General features: G+C 37.8%; 2 protein-coding genes and 2 non-coding genes across 11 annotated transcripts in view; 2 read left to right on the top strand and 2 right to left on the bottom strand.

Annotated features, from left to right (window-relative positions):
* The window catches only part of mTerf5 (mitochondrial transcription termination factor 5), a 90,886-nt gene that overhangs the window by 25,615 nt on the left and 43,086 nt on the right, over positions 1–22,185 (bottom strand). For 2 of the 3 annotated variants that reach the window (XM_067349639.1, XM_067349640.1), the window contains one exon: positions 12,928–13,082. The gene's annotated coding sequence lies outside the window, so the exon portion shown is untranslated. Of the gene's footprint in view, positions 1–12,927; positions 13,083–13,700; positions 13,852–22,185 lie in introns of those variants that run through there. The other variant, XM_067349641.1, reaches the window with a different exon arrangement.
* On the bottom strand, positions 8,127–8,198 carry TRNAM-CAU (transfer RNA methionine (anticodon CAU)). Its single transcript has one exon. It is a non-coding gene; the product is annotated as a tRNA-Met (tRNA).
* On the top strand, positions 8,427–8,498 carry TRNAM-CAU (transfer RNA methionine (anticodon CAU)). The gene has a single exon. It is a non-coding gene; the product is annotated as a tRNA-Met (tRNA).
* Positions 14,096–22,185, top strand: part of smash (smallish) — a 50,029-nt gene continuing 41,939 nt past the window's right edge. For 3 of the 6 annotated variants that reach the window (XM_067349599.1, XM_067349598.1, XM_012359707.2), the window contains exon 1: positions 14,099–14,500. The gene's annotated coding sequence lies outside the window, so the exon portion shown is untranslated. Of the gene's footprint in view, positions 14,501–22,185 lie in introns of all 6 variants that reach the window. The other 3 variants (XM_067349600.1, XM_067349601.1, XM_012359703.2) reach the window with 2 other exon arrangements.

Here is a 22,185-nt window from a genome sequence, read left to right as displayed (position 1 = left end):
GTGGCAATCTGTCTTAATAACACAAAAATTTCTGCTGTCATTTTATTTAATATTAATTTACTATAATTACAAAAATAACTAAAAGATAAAGAACTTAAAAAATTTTTTTTCTAGGACAAAAATAATAATTCGATATTTTTCGTTTCCTAATTCAAGGAATAAATTCCTTCGATAGTTTCGCCGATTTGTACATATCGATTTAAAAACAGCCGCGCCTTGACCTTTCTTTTCCCCTGCGGTTAAACGTTTTACACTGCGTTTGCTATTTATAAAACAACGAAGATGATAACCGAATGAATAAAGCAATATGATAAATACCAGGTGTTTGATCGTTCGTCTCGGACGAATGAGTTTGCTCCAAATTCCGTTCAAGAAGCTCCAACCTATAAATACTTTTACTTCGCGCACCTCGTATCACGGTCTCGTTCTGTTAAATCGCATGCAAAAAAGCTGCCTGTTTTTTTCTCAATCGGAATGATTTCGCGGTAAACCGAACAATAAAATTAGTTTCACCTCAAACGAAATTTTTCAAGACAACGTCATAAAACATGCGCGGTATTGCGTCGTTTTTTTTAATGATTTACCTTGCCGAATTTATTATTCCAAGAGTTGCGCCGAGAAAAATGATCTACATTTAATGTTTACGATTTAAGCGCGCATTCACGCGTTAAAGCCAGTGCGATAGTTACATTTACGTATAAAACCTGTTATATTAAACGCTGCGTTTCCGATAGTCTATTTTCTCCAGACTTGCAATAAAATAAAATCGCGAGATTTCTTCTTTTTTTCTTGTTATGTGTAAATACATTTGTGCACCTGTGCGAGAAATAGAATCGACTATCTCTTATTTTATGTATAAAGATATAGAAGCAATAGCGTGCTATCGTATAATAGAAACGCAGCGTCGTTGATTATCGTCGCCATTTGCGGTCATCGCGCAATTTTCAAGCCAAAATAAGACCGAGCTTTTATTCGATCGTAGATCATTCGGGTCGTAAAACATCGATCACCGGATTCGGCGCGACCCGAGTCTTATTTCCCCTGACACTTGTAATGGTTCAATTACGACGCGATTGCGTTAGCTGCAACAGCGCGCATTTGTGACCTCGTATGCCCTTACGGAGGAATGCATAATCAGCGCAAATCGCGCCACATCCACGTCGTGAATTATTGACTATTAATCAAGCACAAATCATTGTTGAGGGAGGCAAAAAAAAAGCGTAATAGCTCTATTGAACGAACTAAAGCGTAACTTGCAAATCACACGTACCCCACGTATGCGCATGCCATACGAAAATAGCAGTATAAGTATCCTGATTTATAGTGCTATTGAAACATTTACTGAATCCTCGCTCTGAGGATATGTCAGGTCCGTTTGGACGCATCTTGCGCAGATTCTTTATGTCACAGTCGCGATCGTTTTGTCTACACTCTTCAAGCAGGATTTCTACCTCCCCCGCTCGTTACCTTTAAAGCTGTGCGATTAATGCGATCGTGCAATTTGTCGCTTCCAAGAGCTAATAAATTATTCAACATATTTTTTAGCGTAATTTAATTAATTATAGATTATGAAAAGATAATTTAATTTAAATTATAGTTTGAAATTTCATTGGCTATACGCGTGAATATTTTTGCAAATGTAAGCAGATCTCATTATATTTTTTTCGCTACATTTGCGGCAACCAATAATAAATTTAATGGCCGGTCTTTCTTCATCTAAAGCAAACCGTCCGAAGTGGTTCCAATCGCCATCCGTAATATCCGCGGTGGAGTCGCGCGCCTATTGTAAAAGGAAAATCGTCGGCATTCAAACAACTCTAATTATGTAAAATAGATACTTAAACTAGATTTACAAGGAGATACAGCGCGCGCGGACCTCGCGGCAAAATCGCGTGACTACATAACGCTTTCGTATTCGCCGAACGAACAATACAACGAACTGATCAAGCATAGCGATGGATTCGATCGCGTTGCCGCTATCAAAATCTTCAGATCACTTGAGATAATGCATTCGGTTAAATAAAATTACTTTGCGCGAAAAAGAACTCGACATCACATACTGCTTCTAGAAACTCAGAGAAAGTGTCTTCCTTTCTTTCCTGCGACATAAAGTTACTCTTAACGGAGCAAAACTCCATGATGATGGCCTATTGAGAATTACATCATTTTTACTACATAAATATATCTTCTGGTATGAATGTAGAGATTTCACCGAGACTGTGGCTAACGAGAGAAATGTTCCGCGGAGCACAATGTCGGACGACATCGATTCATCAGTCAAGCGTTGACGAAAATAACCGGCAAAGGTGAGCGTCATTAGGCGATACGAATTGCGACAATTTCAAATATCATGTTGATGCATCACGCCATTCCATCATTGAAAACGGACACACCGTCGACGGTGTTGTCGCGCGTCGTCGTACCTCTCTCCTGTCCCACCGCGCGTATTTTCCGCGCTAGTGCAAGCGGCGCGACCGAGAGGAAGATAGACAGAGAGGGTGTATCAACTACGTGCTGTACTAATCTCTCGTTCCGTGTTTTCTGGCCTGGGGGATCACCGATCGAGCAGGGCATCCAAAGAAAAATGGTTACCACTGTGCCCCTAGTCCAGGTCAAGATGGAACCTCTCCTAGAGGCAGAAAGTGAGCGAGAGGCGGATAAAACGCAAGATTGCAAGAGGAATCGAGAAGGAGAGACAGCGAGAAAGAGAAAGACCGCGGGAACGAGCGAGATGAGGAGAGAGAGAAAGAGAGAGAGAGAGAGAGAAAGAGAGTGCGCGTTCTCTTGGCACTGCGGCAAGGCGGATGCTGTAGGGACGTGAGATTCTTGGCAACCGGGCGGAGTTGCCTGCTAACTCCGTACCACCATAAGGATCGCGGTCGTTGGATGTTTATATTCGTGATAGTGCCTCTCTCTGTCCCCAAATAACCGGCCGAATGGCGACCAATTCTCGTGCCGGTACGACATATTGGGCGCCTCCGAATAGCGACTCCAAATAGCAGGGCATCCGCACGAGCGCGCTCGTTGAGAGAAAGAAATATGGTCGCGAGATACGCGGTTTGTACCTCGTCGGCTATGATCGGTACTGGTACAAGCTAATATCTCTGGGGTGCCGAGAGTCGAGTACGACGTGCTTTAATCGTCTGAGTGGTGGAGATTTTACGGCCGTTTCTGTCCGGCGCGCCACCCGATGTCGCGGAAAATGCGGGCTGCGAAGTGACTAAGTTAGCGTACCGGCGTACTCTTTCTCTCTCCCTCTCTCCTTCCCGATTTCTCTCGTCTCCTGGTGCCCAGCGAGCAGGAATTTATCGCGCAATCTCCGCAGGGCTAGCCGCCAGTGTCAGTCATCATCCCTCCCGCCGTTCCGTAGGGCCATTTCCCATAAACATTCATTAAAATTAACTAGAGCTTAACTGACTTTCCGTCTCATTTCAGCTCTATAAAAAGAGTCACAGTCACTTCAAGCCTTTAATTCCAACTAAAATTTATGAAAATGACGCGAACCAACATATTCAACCTTTTTTTTCTTTACGTAGAATTTGCGCAGATCATAGATGTACTGCAGTAAATAGCATAAATGTAGCAAAACAAGTTAGTCAAGAACACGCTCCTTGCAATAATTATGAAATTATAGAAAGTTAATGAGCGATATATGCAATTAAATATATACACATGAAAACTTATTTGCGCCGCGGGAAAATCAAATTATTTCAACTCTAAAATAACTAAGAAAATAGCCACTTCCATCGTATTTCAATCTCAAATAAATTATTTTTATCGCCTTCCATTTCGTGTTATATTTTGAGTCATATAAGAAAGTAATGAAAATTATAAGACTAAAAGTTATTGTTTCGAAGAAAATCCACATGTTTTGAAATCAAAATGTAACTCGATTTAACCACACATGATCTATGAAATCTTTAATTAACTTTCTTCGTTTGAGATTAAAGTTCACGGTGGGATAAGCGCTAAGTTCGGTGTAAGAAAATTAAAGGTAGTGTACGAGTTAAAGATTGCATTACATTCGAAGCATTGTAATCTACAACACTAATTTAACGATTGATAAACGTCACTGACTCAGGCGGAGAAACGTGTATCACGAAAATGGGAGAGTGGCTGAATTACTGTCAGGTGTAACACCTGCTTTTAGCATCACAATAAAGCCGCAGAAAATCACAGGAATTATTCATCCCCGGCATTCCGGAGTCGCTATCTTGAATAGCGCGTAAGTGAAAGCGGTGCGTGGCGATTTCACGGAGTAACATTAATTTCTTGACGAGCTAATAATTCCGGCAGGCCCGTGCCTGCCGTCGCGGCATCCCTCTTCCAGCTTTAGTATTTTCACCGCAAAAGATCGGCACGAGAACAACGAGCCTGCTTATCCCGCGAAATAGTTGACGCAAGTTTTCGGCAGCGCGATAAATCCTTCCGTCGCGGTCAGATACACACGTCACGTGCTATATATAATACTTAAAGATGTATTCGCGCACAGACGATCGGTTGACGGTATTCAAAGCCCCTTTGTACGAGGCTCCTACGCTACCAAGTTATAATTTTATTAGTGAAACGCCCGGCATCGCGAAGAAGGTAAATATATCTATGTGTTAGAAACGTTTAATGCCGTCCGACGCGATCGAAATCTCTTATCCATCCGTCATCGAACATCATTGTGACACGTTAACAAATGTAAAGAGATGTCGCGATAAGTGTTTTAAAAACACGTGCAGCCGCATTTGATGTGTGTCAACGCCAAAATGCAATTAATCGAAATGATAAAACAACGATCAATTGATACAACCAAACAATTTAATCACGTTTGTTGAGTATCAAAGTGAAAATATTTATACAAGTATTCAAATCGATCCCAAACGAAGAAGCAAACATACATTTATCAACGCAGGACTGAAGAATCGTTTAAAAAATGAGAGGACGGATGCCGCGCAACGAAGCGGAAACGAGGCGCGCGGTTTAGAGATTTGAGGGAGAGTCGGCAGGTGCGTGTGGGCGAATATGTCAAACGTCGAAAAGCGTTAGAGAATTTCGTCCGCGAGCTTGACGTTGCGTGTCGACGTTGCGAGCCTCTGTAGATCCGAAGAGGCTCTCGGGCCTTCGGTGCCGGGGCGCCGTGCTCGCGCGTGGACCAGTTCCAAAGTAAAGCCGACCAGCATTCATCACGTTTGGATTATTCGCCCGGCATTTCGTCTCTCGCCTCGTCTCCTTGCTAAATTTATGTGCCGGCGATCATTACGCTCCCTGCCCACTCTATCGGCTAATTCGTCGAGCTTGCGTGCCCGCCGCGATGACTCGGAGGCTTGCAATGTCGTTACATTATTGCTGATTACTATTATTATTAACACATGCGCAAAATTATTGTATTGATATTTATTGCTAACTTCATATTATTATTTTCAATTTTGTTATCTATTATATTATCTAAAGATCTTTTCTACGAATGACTGAAACTAGCTAAGTTAGTAGCTCTCGTCGCATGCCCAAGAATAAATATTTTTCACTCTAGAACCACACGTGCTAACCGCAATTAAGATGTATCTATAACGGTTCGATATCGTAATCAAGAACCGTCCTTCCGCGTATGAAATATATTCTGATCGATGGACAGCAGAAAATAAATCATCGCAAATGGACAACACTGGTTATTGCGGGCAACTTTGGCGCAAGAACCCGGAGATTGCGGGTTACGTCTTTGGTTACCACGACCAACCTCAAATATTATTTATTTGTATATATTTATTCGTATATCTCTTCTGTCTTGTATATTAACTGACATCTCCAACCATGTAAAAAGTTACTATATGTAATTCACGCTTCAATTAATTACAATTTACTAAGATTTAAAGTACTTTCTAAAATGGTAACTAAAATAGTAAAGTAGAAAATTAAATGTTAATTATTAATTATATTGCGAACATGTCCGACCTTTAAAAGATCGCTGTAATAACCAGTAGATAGCAGTAATTTAATGAATAAATCAAGCAAAATGTTTGAATCGTATCACGCGACTAAACTTGATTTTGCTCTCATGCACGCAATATCAAATAATTTTAAAGTAAATATCACGTGCGTAAAACGATTTTACTTGCCACTTTTACATAATCACTCGTACAGACGATTATGGCACGCATCTACCTGCTCAACCAAATCGAAATACCACAGGTTTGGCTTTATCAATCACAGCGAGAGCATGAAAAAATTATAACGTGCATTCTTATATAACTCCGAGAGTTTACATAACGGTCACCGCAAGTTGGCGACAAGTCACGATACTGCGGTAGGAAATTAGTTTTAGTCTATACTGCCTTCTATGAGATAATCTTTTACAGTAGATTTTCAACTCTTACGTCAATCGCTGTTATTATCTTACTGATATAGAAATCGCATTTTGCACTTTATGTGTTGATAAGCATACACATGGAATAAGAAAACAGATAAAGATCTTGTAAAAATTCTGAATTTATGCTTCATATTTAATGCTTCTGATTTCGAGTTTCCGATTATTTATCTCATCTAAAAACCACATATTTATGATATGTAGAACTGAAAGTCAAATTGTCACACTTGAAGGCTAGATATGAGATAAATATAAGTAACAGGCAAAATGTTGCAAGAAATTTGTTAAATTTTTTATGTATTGCCATATGTAAATTTTTTTCAATTACATCCGAAAATTGTTTGAAAACTAAATTAATGTTTCTTTTTATTTTTTTATTTTAAATAAAAATAGTTTTATCACAAAAATTGATTTAATTCGTTTCAAAATAATCATAAAGAATCTTTAAGAAATATGTGCATATGCATGCATTCGTCGTATTTAATTTTATGAAAAGAACGATAAACTATTTTTCGCACCGTTAACCTTTCAAATTTATATCTCGTTTCTCTTTCTTCGTAAATTTATAAGAAGATGCTAATTGCCAAAACTTGCCGGAAGCAATCGTGCAGCAAACGTGCTGGAAAGATCGTGCAACGACAAAATCACCGATATGTCGACTTCGTAGAATGTTAATAAGCCTATGAGTAACCTCCTTGACAATACAATGTTCTCAACCACACATTCCAAGTGTATCGTAAATCGCCATTACTAACCGCGAAACACGTGCGGGTGCAGCCAAGCTTTCAGCAAGCGACCCACGTAAATAATAGCTGATTGCTGACATGAAACGTGCACAGTGCATATCAAAGTCATACGTTTCTATTTTGTTACAAATTTCTTAAGGAATTCGCAAACTATTTCCACTGACAAAAATTTTATCAATATACTATATTTTTGACAATCTTTTAATTAATAATATAAAATACATTAGTGATAATGTCTTCTAACAAAAAATAAAAATTGTAATATTTCAATCGCAAATATGATCAATAAAAATCATATAAATTGCACGATATAATTCGTACATCAAAATATTATCAACACGTTTCACGTGAATTAAATGTTAAAGCGTATAGTTTACCTCGCACTGTGGTTTCTTTTAGTATTCAAGGTAATAGCAATATACTACTATATTTAATAAGAGAGAAAGTCTAACTTAAGACTGCTCCTGTTTCATCTTAAATAATACGCCGATAAAGAAGCACGATATCTTCAGTCGCCTTGCAACCAGAATGACTTCAAAGTACCGAGATCAGACACGTACATATGAATAAATGATTTTGCAAGGTCAATCGACATCGACCTTGTCACTAATTTGTGTATGCAAATGTTTGTTGCAAATGTTGTTTCTCTAATATTAGAAAATGTCCTTGCATATCTCTCTCAAGAAGAATCAAGCCAGTCTCTAATCCTGAGATCTGAACATGTGTCACTATTAACACGCCCACATAATCCGGAAATATGATTAAAATTTTAAAGTAAAGGTATAATTGTGATCGTAATTGTAATCGTAAAAATTAAACACATGTGTAAAGTTGTTAATTCGCAATATTGTATGCATAATATGTATGTATATGTGTATTATATGTATATTATACGAGTTCTAATAATAAAGATACTGCATAAAATACTTAATTGCGAATCATATAATTTCTGTGGAATTCAGGATTCGAAGAAAGTAATGAATCGCTTTTATTAACATTTTTAAAAATAAACTCATGCAAAAAAAAAGATCTAGCAGAGCGTGGTTTCGATCCACGGACCTCTGGGTTATGGGCCCAGCACGCTTCCACTGCGCCACTCTGCTTATTGACTACACCCCTTCATGAGAGACTTTAGAATGTAAACATGTCAAGAAGCTTACGTCCTTAATAAAAAATTATTTAACGTACACATTTAAATTAAGAACATTATATTATTACATTAAATACTGTAATTATTAATTAATATGATTTGAATTGTTTCTTTCTAAAATGACCAATTATTTATAAAAAAAGGCACCCTTCACGTATTCAACCCTCAAGAAACTGCAACTAGCAGAGTGGCGCAGTGGAAGCGTGCTGGGCCCATAACCCAGAGGTCCGTGGATCGAAACCACGCTCTGCTAAATTTCTTTTTTGCCACGATTTATAAAGAATTTTTGACATGTGAAAACCTAACAAACATAGATTTGTTTGTTAGGATAGATAACATAACAAATCTATATATATAAAACAGTTGACATAAAAACTAGACCTGCTTATTCAGGTTTTAACACATTAGGTTTTTAGAATATTTAGAATTTAGAGATATTTAAATATTAAAAATTTAGATATGCATTTTACAGCGCGTAACATTACGGCAGCTGCTACTTTAAAATTTGCAAAGAATATGACATGATACCTATGTCCTAAAGTCCCGTAACCCCGATAGCGGTCGCACGCCGTATGCACGACACGCAACATCGCGCGAATGGCTGAGAATGCCATTCCTTCATCATTGTCGCTCTGCGAGAAGAAGTCGAGACAACGAGTTCAGGAGTTCACCGAAGTTCATGGACATAAATTCGGCGAATGTCATATGCACCGCAACGTCCATCTTTTTTTTTTAAGACCGTCAATGTCAACATCAACTTCACTTCAATTTTGATTTAATCCTTACTTTTTTAAACTCGAATTAGCAATAAATAAAGAATAAGTTACAATGATATTAATTACAAACGCTAATTAGCATTCATTGAAACTGGTTATTAGCCTATAATTGGCATCTTATATAACTATAAAGAATAAATTGGCATCTTCTTCTAAATTAAATTTTGCTATTACTATATAAATAAATTTATTAATTATACTTTGCGTTGTGAATTGCCCATTTACTGGTTGTTATTTAATCCGGTACATAATAAACAAGTTTGATTTACGATCAACGTAGTTGACATTTTAATGCACTCATATGTTCCGTCGTCCAATTTTAAACTAAACTAACTGGTCGGCGCGCGCGACGTTTTCGATGGTACCAATGCCCTTACATGCATATGCAGATATATTTTTTGGTATGCGAACGACATGCTGTTGTACAACAGTGCGGTGTCGCATAAATCATACGTAAATAGAAATGAAAAGAGGCAAAATGGAAAGCGAATGGACGGCGTCACGCGAGCGGACGCGTGCAACCATCGTCGTAACAATGACGCTTGGCTTATAAGGCACGCGAATTCGCGGCACTCGCTTGCATCTAGTTTCTAAATCGCAATATCAACGCGGAAAGACAGTAAGCTCGTAAAGGTATGTTTTTACATATGTGAGCGAATCAGCGAACGAACGTACGCGTTCGCATATGCCAAGAAGGTTCACGCTCTTACGAAGAACTTCCTTTGTCAATAATATATCCACCCACACGTTATTCAAGGACTCGCCAGTCGATTATGTCTGATTCGAATACTGAATTGAGATACGTAGTACCCGAGTGACGGGTAGTGACACTTGATGAATAGTAAGTAGCGGAAATATTAGCAAAATAATCGAAAAATATAAATATTGTGTACGCGCGTAAGAAGAAAGGTCGGGAAAATTTTATTATTTGTTTAAAAAGAAAAAGAGAGACGAGCAAAGATTGTAGACAGATAATAATAGCAATTATTCTTGGATGAACACATTTTTTCCCGACTATGCGTATCTTTTGTTACAAAGAATTTTTTTATACTCGTATTTTGCAAATTACCAATTTGATACCTAAAATTCAATTAAATTATATTTTAATCCAATTAATTGAGATTAAATTTTGATTAAATCAACTTGATATTGGATCTTAAATTAGATTTTGCATAACAGTTAATTTAATTTAGATGTTTCTGTAATTTGCGTTGGAAGTTTCTACAGCAATAAGCTTCTTATAGATCGAAGCTGTAGCGTGCACCGAGTGTCGAGATCGACGCTGCGCGGCGCGCGATCGGATTCGCTTTGCGGATACAAATAAACATCCCGAGCGATCCAGGTGCGCTTCCCTTTTAAGATCTGGGATCTTAAACTAGCTCCTATATACACGCCAAGCCGTCGTGGCATGCGATTACCAGCTACGATATATCACATCGTTAATATAAGAGAGAAATCTGTACTTTTAGAAATTTCTAATCCTTTCCGTGAAAACACGTATTTTTATGTTCGAAGGGAGAAAAAGAAAGTTGAAAAAATTTACCACGTTAAATGTAATTGCGATAAAATATCTTAGAAGAAATGCTATTTAATTTGCAATATGTGTAAATATGTATTATCGAGAAATATTGCAGAAAATAATGAAAATATATCCGTCTCTAGAGCAAAATTTTAAATTTTGTAAAAAGCTTAATTAATATTAATAATTTAATTTCCTAAATAAAATTTATAGCCTGTTTCTATAACGTGATATTTGATTTAGAAGTTATAACGTAATGTGTTATTCGAATTTCCTAATTCCCTACGTTCGTACAAATTCACTGTAACTTCGCATACATTTTGCAAAGCTGAAACATAGTTTTGGAGAATCATATCGTTTTAACGCAATGTAAATTGATAAATTATGCGTTCTATAAACTTGATACTTTTTTGACACTATACGCAGCCACACAATACTATCTTAATTAGTAGAACTCTAATCTGCAAAAATGTCAAATAAGCATATAAAGCATAACAAAGGAAGGACGGGGGCGGGAACAGCGGCCACGGCGGGCCGGTGACTCCCTTGGTGTAGTTCCTGGTGACGTCTGACTAAGCGTTCTATTTCGACGCACTCTCGGAGGCCGCGTGACTAATCCACCGCGTGCATACATCAACGCAGGTGGAACTCATCCGAGAATGTCGCATTTCGAGATTTGGATTAGTAGGCGAGAGACTCGGGACGTTATGACGGCGTGTTACTCATAAATTCCATATATGACTGTGATTCTATTAAATTTCATTATCATTTTCGTACAGTTTAAATATCAAACGCAGCGTTATATATATTAGGATTAAAAAATTTGAAGAAAAAACAAGAATAATCTATTAAATAAGTAATTGATAAGAGCTCGTCTTTTAATATTTATGATATTGCTAAAACATGTTGACTAATACGAAGATAATAAGTCTGCTAAGAAAAAATTGTCTCTAAATTCAAAACCTCAAAGAATGTCATTCATTAGTTGACTGCAAATAACGAAACCGCGTGTATTATAAATCGTCTACATTTTGCGCCGATTTATTTAAATGGATTTATTAAAATGGAATTGATAAATAAATTTTATGCGCAGTTTTTCGCCAAGGATTTGCTTCGGATCGAGATAACGAAAGGCATATATCTGACCAACAGAGATCTAACACAAGTGTAATTGATACGATATGCAAAACAGAAAGCGTTCCGCGAAAAGGCAATACAGATATACATAAATGGCATGTGTGTCAACACTTTTCAATATTTTCTACGTTACAATAAATCACATCATAGACATTTTTCACGTAAAGCGATAAGGTCATCTGTTCTACGATTTCGCGAATAAACAGAATCTGCTTTCCAAGCGGAATTCTGTTTACAGTATCGCTTTCGTTAGACAACGCGACGAGAATAGGAATAAGCGATCGGCGTGCAAGATTACTTTCGTTGACTTTCTTCTTCTTAATCAAAATTTTTCGCGATCTGATGGATACGTGATGCTTAAACGCGAATTGGTAGAAAGTTCAATTTCGAAAATACGGTGCACGACTGTGCGAATTGCTATGCGAACGGCGTGAGACGCGTTCCCCTTAGACTTTGACACTCGTTAGTCCCTTTTTTTTCGAAATCAAAATGCAACATGCGATGAGCACAACTGCTTGGAATGTCAAATACCTATATTCGATATATACAAACGAAACCTGTCGCGACAAACTATCGATAATTCGATAATAAAGAGAAATGTACAGACGAATTTATATTTCTTTCCCGTGTTCTAAAAAAATTGCTTTTTCCTCAATATAATATTAAATAATATAATATTAAAGATAAACAATGTTATATCAATCAGCATATTTTTAGCGAATAACAGTTTAAATATGCATTTATCGCTTGTCATATCGCGTGTCGCTAGTATAATCAGTTTAATAACTGACTTTTAAAACTATCACTGATGTATAATTGTTATTCTTACTCATTGCTCTTACTATTATCAAGAGAAGTGAATTTTTCACTAGATTAGAACACTAGATTAGATTAGAACTCACCAATTGATATGCTGTTAACATATCTCAGTTATTCGTTATTGTAGAAACAAGAAAAATTTTTCCATTGTAGTAATATTATTAGCAATAAAGTTTTCACATAAAAGGATTATATTTTGAAATAAAGATAATTCCAAGCATAAGTAATAATTTAAAAAAAGAATTTTTTAGAAGATAATATATTGTTTTGTATGTATATTAACAACAAAAATTATTTACTTGAGATTGCGATTAAATGACTTTTTTTATCACTGCTCTTGACAACAAAAGAGTTTTGTCGTTTGTGAAACAATGTTGAAATATTCTTTTATTTTAAAACCCACACCAATACCAAAAAACATGCAAACTCACCCTAACTGCAAATCGAATTTTTTCAATCTCCTGCACAGCTGCGTTTTCCTTCTTCCAAAGGCGGCGAAACAAGTCCTGCCCTCGGCGTTCCTTATTTCCAGTCTGACGGGAAGGGAGAGACGAACGTGTCGCAAGCATCTATAGAAGGATGAGATCTGAAACAAAGGATCCAGATGATGTTAGAAGAGAGAATAGAAGAGGATGAGAAGTCAACAATCATCTTCCTGGTCATAAGTTATATATAGTTCAAAATAAGAATTTAACATTGCTGATAGTGTCAGATAATGTACTGTTTTAAATTAATCGTCTATAACCGTAGATATCTGAAGAATTACGAAAATCTGCAATGTTTGAATAAATATGAGTAAGCTTTCCATACGTTGGAGAGTGAAGTTGTTTACAGTTCAAATAAAACAATCTATATTTGAAAATAATTTTTTACAAGTTAAGAACATTAGTTAAAAAAATATATATATAATTTTCGCTGCAATGTGTAGCGCTTGCTAGACAGATTGCTTCAACAAATTATATACAGAATTATACACAGAATCATACCAATATGAGTGAAATAATAATCTGAACACGAGTGTGCCATTTTTCTTTGTTTAATATCGTACTGTTGTGTATTATTACGACGAGATAGATGCTGGATACGCATTTATCAGTTGACTCAGATCTCTCAGGACTCGTACGCAATACAGAGATCATCTTCTCGTTCCCTGTGATTCTGCTTTCGTGTGCCTATACATCGTACATAAATAAAGGTATCGTACCATATATTTTCGTGCGGGCTACCGTGCGCCGCGACCTTCAACAAAGGCTGATATTTTCGCGTGAGACGCAGTTTCCGCAACGGCGATTCGCTCTTTCTTTCCTTCGCGAGACCGACCTGCCGCCGTCTCCTGCTTACGCCTACAGCTTCATAACGAAGAACAGAAAGTGACGAATTGTTACAGAGTTAACGAGATAGGTCGAGATAAAAAAAAAAAAAGTAACAGTCGTAAGAACGGGACGCCAGCCTCCCCGTTCGGCCTCGACCTGTACAAAAGTTCGTCGAGGTTGTTGCGTTCGTACAGTCGGAATATGGCCGACGCTCTCCCATACCCACCAAGTACGCCGAGCGGCTGCGAGTTTTGCCGAGTCAAGGCGTAAACAGCCGATCTTGCGACCGCGTACCAAACAACCCTACCTCCCAATCAGTTCCTCACGGTAAACCGGCCTGAGTGGTTCTCTCTCGTTTTGTCGGCCGTCTTTCCGCGTCCCTCTCTCTTTCTTCCTTTTTCTCTCTCTCGCGTACGCTCGCTTACGGAGCGTTCTGATCTCTCGCGTTCTCGGATTCTACGAGCTAACAACGCGTCCGAACAGTGATACCTCTTCGAGCTGGCGAGATCGTGCTCGTCTTGCGCTCGTACCCGCGATTCAAGTGCGATCGATAAGTTGGTTTTGACAAGCGCACGGACTCCGGCCGCCCCGGTGAACGAGCCACGCCGTAGCTCTCTTCCACTCTGCATCTCTGTGAGGATTGTGTCTCTTGCTTGTGGATATTACGCATCGCAGGGAATCTCTCACGCAGGTGAGGAATACCTAATGCTAGTAAGTCAGCGAATACGATGGATCGCGAAAATTGCACACGAGATTTAGAAAAGCGTGCTCGTAGCGAACGAGCGAGCGAGCGAACGTGGCATGCATGCGTGCGTATCTGCGTTCCGGGAAGAGATCGCGGTACGCAATTCTCTGAGCGCTACCGTGCTGCTCTCCGCATCTCCGTCTGACCCAAATCCACTTTTAATTCGACGTCGCGTCGCAAATCCCGTACTACGGTATATGGTTAGTCCGAAAGAAGCGACCCTGCGCAATAATGTGATGTAGTTTCGAACGAGAGTGGCTATGATAGGCATTCGACGAGGTGTCGATAAATAAGCCCTTATCTAACCGATAAGAACGTAAAAAATGCCATTTAGTCCTGTTGTCTTTCCTTTCGAAGAAAAATTCAAGCCGTCGAGTCACTTATCGTTTCAGTATAGGCAGACTTTATAGTTAATTGTTTATATTGTAATGTAATAAACGAAACATTTTAATCAGTAAAATTCTAGAAGTGAGAGTAATTGTCTTTGTTTCTTAATAAACTATGCAGATACATGCAAATAGAAAATTAAAAGCAAGACAATAATTTTCACCGGCTTCAGTGAAAATGATAAAACCACTCGTTGCAACTGTGATTTTGATTGTACCAACAGCCTAAGTTAAGCAAGCACCTCGCGTATCGAAATATGTAATCTAAATAATAATAACTTGCAAAAATGTAAACATTTAATTTCTACGAATCTTCTTTGTTGACTTGATCAACGATTAGATCATCGGTCCGACCGCGGATTAAAGATTATCACAGATTATTACATACTTAATAATTAACGATGCAGATTGAATGGTCGTGCGCGGGGCTTTAGTTGCGTGATGTGCGAACATGTTTCCATTAGCACAACCAACGCTCAAGTGTTTCGCATGTTATTTTGGCATGTTACATAATAGGCTCCATTAAATCGGAGTTGATTTATAACAGCGCATTTGTGAAATAATTCCGCAAACCGCGATACGCGAAATAATCTTCTTCCATAATGTTTCTTATCTCGAAAAATATGCATGAAATCGATATATAGTGCAGTCACATGTTTTTTAAATTACAGCTACACATCATTATATACTCAAATAACGCAAACATCTGGAAGATGTTGCACAAATGTCTAAATAATTTCCTAATTTTTGAAATGTGTTTTAGACATCTTTCATATTGCTCAAAATTATTAACGTTGCACTTTAACTCAATTATTTTAATATTATTTTCTCATTGCAGTAATAGAAATAGCTTGCCGGGTTTTATGTTTTGACGTAATGACCAATATCTTGCGGTATTTCCCCGCAATCTCACTCCAAAAAAAATTCACATTATTGCGACGTCTGACACAAGCATTGATAGTTCGCTCGCGGTCACAGCGATTACTGTGAAGATATCTTTAAAATCTACCGGGTAGATGATTTTGACCGCAGATGTATTCTTTCATGAACAGTCTAATTGCACGTTGTGGTATGGAGTTTATCGATCACCCGGTGAAAGTGACGCCTCGTAGTGTTTGATACAAATTTAGAAAGCCAACCATGCCATCCGCATCTTGATGCAAATAGCACTTCCTCGCGGTTTTACATTAGAATTTAGAGCGTTATGAATCTATTCAAGAAATATATAAGTTTTCAATCAAGAGTATTACAGTATAATGCCTCGAAAATATAGAGTTAAATTTTATTTTTAACATTAAATATTTTGATAATTATTGATTATAGATATATTAAGACTGTTATATGTATAATAATTTTATATTCCACAAGACATTATTCTCTACTTGGCTATAATTTTGCCACTGTAATCGTTAAAAATGAATCGTTAGTTTTTATCCAGCAATGTAGCCAACATGATTTGCTCCATATGCGGAACACAGATGGAGGAAACACGTCGCTTCCCGTTCTTTATACCTCGATACCGGAAATTCTGACAAACATAATACGCGGACAGGTAGGCAGGAGGATGACCGCCGGTAGAAATCGATGATTCGCTTTAACTGATTATTTGTCCACTTTGATAGTCACGGAGGAAATCGGCTGTTGCGCTTTCACGATCATTGTACTTTCTTCGGCGTCAATAATCCTTCGGAGCTTAATATTTTTATCCAATATTGTCTAAGTGAACCGCGGGAGGTCGATGCACGAGAATAACCGTGAAGGGACGCTCGCAAAATATTGAAAAGGCAATTAATTAAACGGATAGCAGTACGTAGAGTGACTTGTCGGTTTCTAGACAGCAAAAGCGTTAATAGGCTTAATGCACTTGGCAATTACTTCTTCTTACTGTAGTCTCCAAGCAACGTCAGCCGTGTATCCGCACAATACGATTAACGATTGTAAACCGATTGGTTCATTATGTTCAAATATAAGTAAAAATTAATTTCTCTTACATCTTGATGTAATTTGAATTTAATGAGATAAAGAGTATTTATCTCGCGTGGACTCTCGTTCATCCACACTTGACAAATTAAAACCAACATCTGTAATAATGAAAAACCGATAAAAGTACAAGCGAGGCATCGGAAATAGCGGAATGTCTAAATATAGATCATCCGGATATGCATTAATCGGTCGACATCGACCGACATATTAAATTATACGTCACTGTAATTACTCTCTCGCATCTGCATTCGACATTTTCTCCCAGTTTAGAAAACCGGTTCATCGTATGCCGAAGTATATATACGGGCTGCGCGGCGAGATACGAGTTTCGCGTTTGTCTACTTTCTTGTTACTGCTGATTTGAGCCATCTTGACGACAGCGAAATGCCGCGAAGGATGATGAAAAAGTTCGCGTCGCGGCTAACTTTCTCTGCGTCAGTGGTGTTCGTCACGTAAATTTCCAGCACACCTGCGCGTATTGTTTTAATTTTTCAATAATGACGTGACTCGACATCTTGCGATTACAGCAGAATTTCTGATCTTCCAAGCGCTCGAGCTTGTAATGTGTGCAATATATTGCTGATATAAATTTTTTATTTTTCTTTTAGAAAAGTATAAAAATTTTATATATGCAACATATCACATTAATATCGATCTATATAAATTATTTGATGAAATGAAGAAAGTAAATCTTTAATTTTACTGGTTTCCCAAAATCTACTAGGATAGATGTTATAATCATAATTTTATTATGCTATATGTATATATATATATATGCGTGTTTTTTCTCTTCTCTTCTAATATAGATATGTTTATCATCATTAAGATATCATGAGATAATATTTCGTTGACGATGTTGTGACTTAAGCAATTGACTCCTGGCAGTATAAATTTAGTCGCTTGTTTTACGAGAGTTTTTGACAGCTTTAATAGAGCGATATGCGTGACATAACGAGCCTAAAAATACATTGATAAAAAATAAAATTAACTTTGACTCGATAAGAAACGATTTGTAATTCGACACTAAAGCTGTATTTTATTTTTATTTTTATTTCAAAATTATCAGACATAGATATATCCGTTAGAGCGTTGATATATGACTAATTTCTAGGCACAAATTACTCTAATATCCGTACTGTGTAACGGAAACTTGAATGAAAATAATGTCCATTCTGGCAACGCGTGATTTAGAGAATTTCACTCTTTCTTACAATGCCCCAACGTATTATTATTTCGCGAGTTTCTTTCGCGGGTCACGCAAGTCTAATCATCACAATGATAAATCGTGGATCTTGACAGAATGAAAGAGTGAGGGTCTATTATGGCACGTCCATCTTCATCAAGAAACCGTACGATTATTTGTTTCTGTAAACTAACGGTATTTGAAGGTTGATTCCAGTTGGGCAAATAACGCAATTAGAATACTTCACACGAGGTCGCACGCGAAGAATTATTTTTGGGACGACGCGTACGGACAATGAGTCGAGATAAGCTTGGGAATTCTTGCTAAAGTGAATACTAATACACGATGCGCCTTTGGGCCGTTACTTTAGTGCTTTCCCCTCGTTTTTGTGAAAATGACCCCCTTCTCACACAGGCGACTATTCACTCTCCTGCGAGGAAATCCTCAATGGGGTAAAAAGAAACGTTCACACGCAGCCCGTCTCTCTTTCGCAGCATTTTCTCTCCTTTTCTGACCTCTATCTTTCTAACATGGGAACTTGGTTCCAAGTATGTACGTATAATAAAACTGTTTACCTATAGATAGAATAGCTTTTGACACCTTCGATATTTCTAACAATGTTTTAACTGTTGTCATATACTCATCTAATTATACTTGAACAGCGATAAAGATATAAAAATATTGGTTTGTATTAGTTTTATTATTATCGGTTTTCATTTTTAACTCGTTCACGTGTCCATGCTAAATAATAAAATTCCTTTTCGTATCTGTTGAGTACAGGAATCTATTGTCTTTGATATTTCGATAAAAAATAATGATACGTTTGTAAATGTAAGCACGGCTGTAAATCCGTTGTTCGTATCGACGGTATATCAGTTTAATACGCATTACATGCGTAGAAAAGTCGGACAGGTAGAAATACACTGACGAGTATTCTATTAGAAAATACGGCTTCTCAACCTATTATCATGCAGTTTTGCACAGAATCTTTATTCGATTACAAAATAAGATCTGGGAAAAACCGAGTGCCTAACACGAAGGATTGTATTGCAATTCCTGAACTCTTCAGAAACTTATCGGATAAAATCTCACATTACACTTTTATTTTGCCTTTTTACGTGAGAATCAGCTCTATTGCAACAATTATGCAAATGCAAGAACGTCTAAGAGCGTCTTGAAGCGCACATTCTTTCAAGCATCGAATAAATACAGAAATTGTATTTTTAAAACAATGAGTAATTTATATTTCAACCGAATGATATAAAAATCGAGACGTAAGCGTAACTGTTATCAAAAATTACGTATCGATTCTCGTAGGCGGGTTAAACAATTGCCCGCGGACGTCATTAGATTAGCTTGCGTTCGATTATATGCACACGATAATTATTAATTCGTTCCATATCTACATCTCGGTCACGTATGTTGATAAAAGCACGCGAGTAAGTGCGACACCTGTTACGCGTAGATACGATAATTATAGTCATCGGCCTGTCGTCTGTGCATTACGTGCATAGGAATCCGGGGACTTTGAGAATGTAGCGAGAATGTCGCTGCCGAACGACAGCTGTGAACGTATCTCATTCGTTTTATTGACCACAACTATTTCCTAAAGCGACATCCACATCTTCTACCCTGCATTTCTAACTGTTAACCCTCGGATGGTCGAAAGATTCTCGGATTAACGTAATTTGCCTCTCAGCTTCTTTCTGAGTTTCGTTTCTAGAGAAAAAATATAGAGACAAATAAACTACAAACAGAGTTGATTTCTCAGTTAGAAGAATAATGGACTTTGTCATTATTTTTGTCGCTATCAATTACAGATTCGTAAAAGTATATTTTAATGTCTTTAACTATTTGTACAGAATACGGTATATATTGTGTTTTCAAAATGTCTAAGATAGCGGTTCATAAACTGTGATCCATAGAATCATAGGACTTCATGAGACTTTTCCAGTGAGAACAAAAGAAACATGTTACTGACCGGAATAAATCACGTCAGAAATACAAAAGCTGATTCTCTAAACCACGCACAGCTATCCGAGAAAATGCATGCAGTTATGCCATGTGAGTACACGACTTGCGCTGCACCAAGGTCTACGTCCGTGTGAAGAGAGCTCCGCAATTAATAAAGTCGAAGAATCGTTGCTTTTAAGTGATGTTAGAGTGAAATGCGGCGCACGGTGAAATACTCGCCGACGACGAAATATTGTACAACATCCCCACTGTCGCACTTTTGATAAATTTATGAGCTCATCTTGGAACTAATCGGAGAAGGATCCGGTGGGTTTCTGACGGAGATAACTTTTCAGTGGAATGTGCACGAACTGCTTGTCCCGATAATACGCATCCGCAATCGCGCGACATGCTCGGTTTGAGAAACCTTCTATTTTGCTGGTACGCCACTAAGTATCTCCGTGCATAAATCAAACCGCGCGACCGCGTATCGCCCGGCGTGGCACGGGTAGATTGAACCACATTCCGGTGTGCATCGGATGCACTTACGTGGGGGACCCGACCTAACCTTTGTCTCGGAAAAATAAATACCGCAACCGATGTGTGACACGGAGAGAAAGAGCGAACGCGGCGCGAAATACCCGGACGGCTAGGTCGTAATTTAAATTTAATCTACCGGCGATTAAAGTCTCATTAGGCGATCGGATCAACGATTGGGTACTCGCCAACTGCTCGCTCGATTTAAACGCGTAATGCTTCGCCACCGTGCAATCTGCGGATCGCGTTTCCACTGCGCCGCAGAGGGGTGAATAGTCGATTCTTATTAAAATGCCGAGATACCGGCGATTCTTTTGCGCAATTCAGACTTGGTCAGATCGCTCCGGCGGATATATTTCTGTCGATAGCTGTTCTTACTATTCGATACACGCGTTAAATTATTCGAATAACTTGCTTGAGTTTATATGAGTGGAATATACATTTATCTTCTCTTTATGTGTTCCACTTTAAATGTATAATAAATATAACGTTTAACTTGTTCTCTACAGAAGAATTTCTAGTGACAGGCGATTTTGATATTAAAAAGTACTTTTCTTCTATTTGTGCAGAGATATCTAAATTATTAAAAATATAATTTCGTTTCTGATATTATATTTTTAACATTTTTATGGAGTCTGTATTTGATATTGCGCTTAATAATAGCGTGTGAGCCGTCCTGCTATCCTGCTTGCAACAAAGATTTGTGTGGGTTTCACGATACTCTTGAATCTTTAGAAGTTAGACAGGGCCTTACAATGCGATCCACGGAAGATTAAATCTTTTGGCAGCTGACAGTGGGCTTTGTGCTTATTTCCGACCGACCTGCTTTAGCTCGTCGAACGCGTCGTCGTCTCTTGTCTCCTGTCGCGCTCACGGCTTCTCGGCGTGTATTTTCGCTCGTTCGAAGCTTCGAGGTGAGCCTGTGAGCCCTTTTTGCCCATTCAAAACATGCTTGTGGAAATAATACATCGTACGAATGTACGATAGTGTGCGAATGTTGTAGAAAGAAAACCGCAAGTCCTTTTACTATGTAAACAGATTCTGTCAACACTACTACTTAATTCTGTACATCTTTTTCCTTCGAAATAAGATATTAAAGAGGAAACCTACTTTCTTCGAAGTAGAATATAAGCAAAGTATTTCTTTTTTTTTTTTTTAATTAAAAATAATACGTGTTGCATACAATTAAATTTTCAGCTTTCTAACTTTAACTTTGAGCAATTCACCAATTTTACGAACATACTAATTTTCTTATATTATAATACATAAATTTCTATTTTTTTATTTGCAACGAATGTTAAGGAGGAGACTTTCGATCTGTTCTTTTCGAAAGCTGTACGTTCCGCACATATTTTCTTCTTTGCCTCTTTCTTAAAGTATAATCATGTGTTGTTTTTGTTTTAAGTATAGCAAAATATGCAGTAAACATAACTGGTCTTTTAGAGACTTGCGATAAATGTGTGCCAAATCTGAATATCTGAAGTGCTTATGCTGAGTCCGGATCGCTAAACGCTATATTACGATAGGCAAAAGATAGGCAAATCGATGGGAGAAGATGGCAGTGAAGTAAACTTGAAAAACGCGTCTGT

The sequence above is a fragment of the Linepithema humile genome, chromosome 2 (genome assembly GCF_040581485.1).
Source record: "Linepithema humile isolate Giens D197 chromosome 2, Lhum_UNIL_v1.0, whole genome shotgun sequence".
Lineage (NCBI taxonomy): Eukaryota > Metazoa > Arthropoda > Insecta > Hymenoptera > Formicidae > Linepithema > Linepithema humile.
This window is presented reverse-complemented; position numbering and strand designations above follow the sequence as displayed.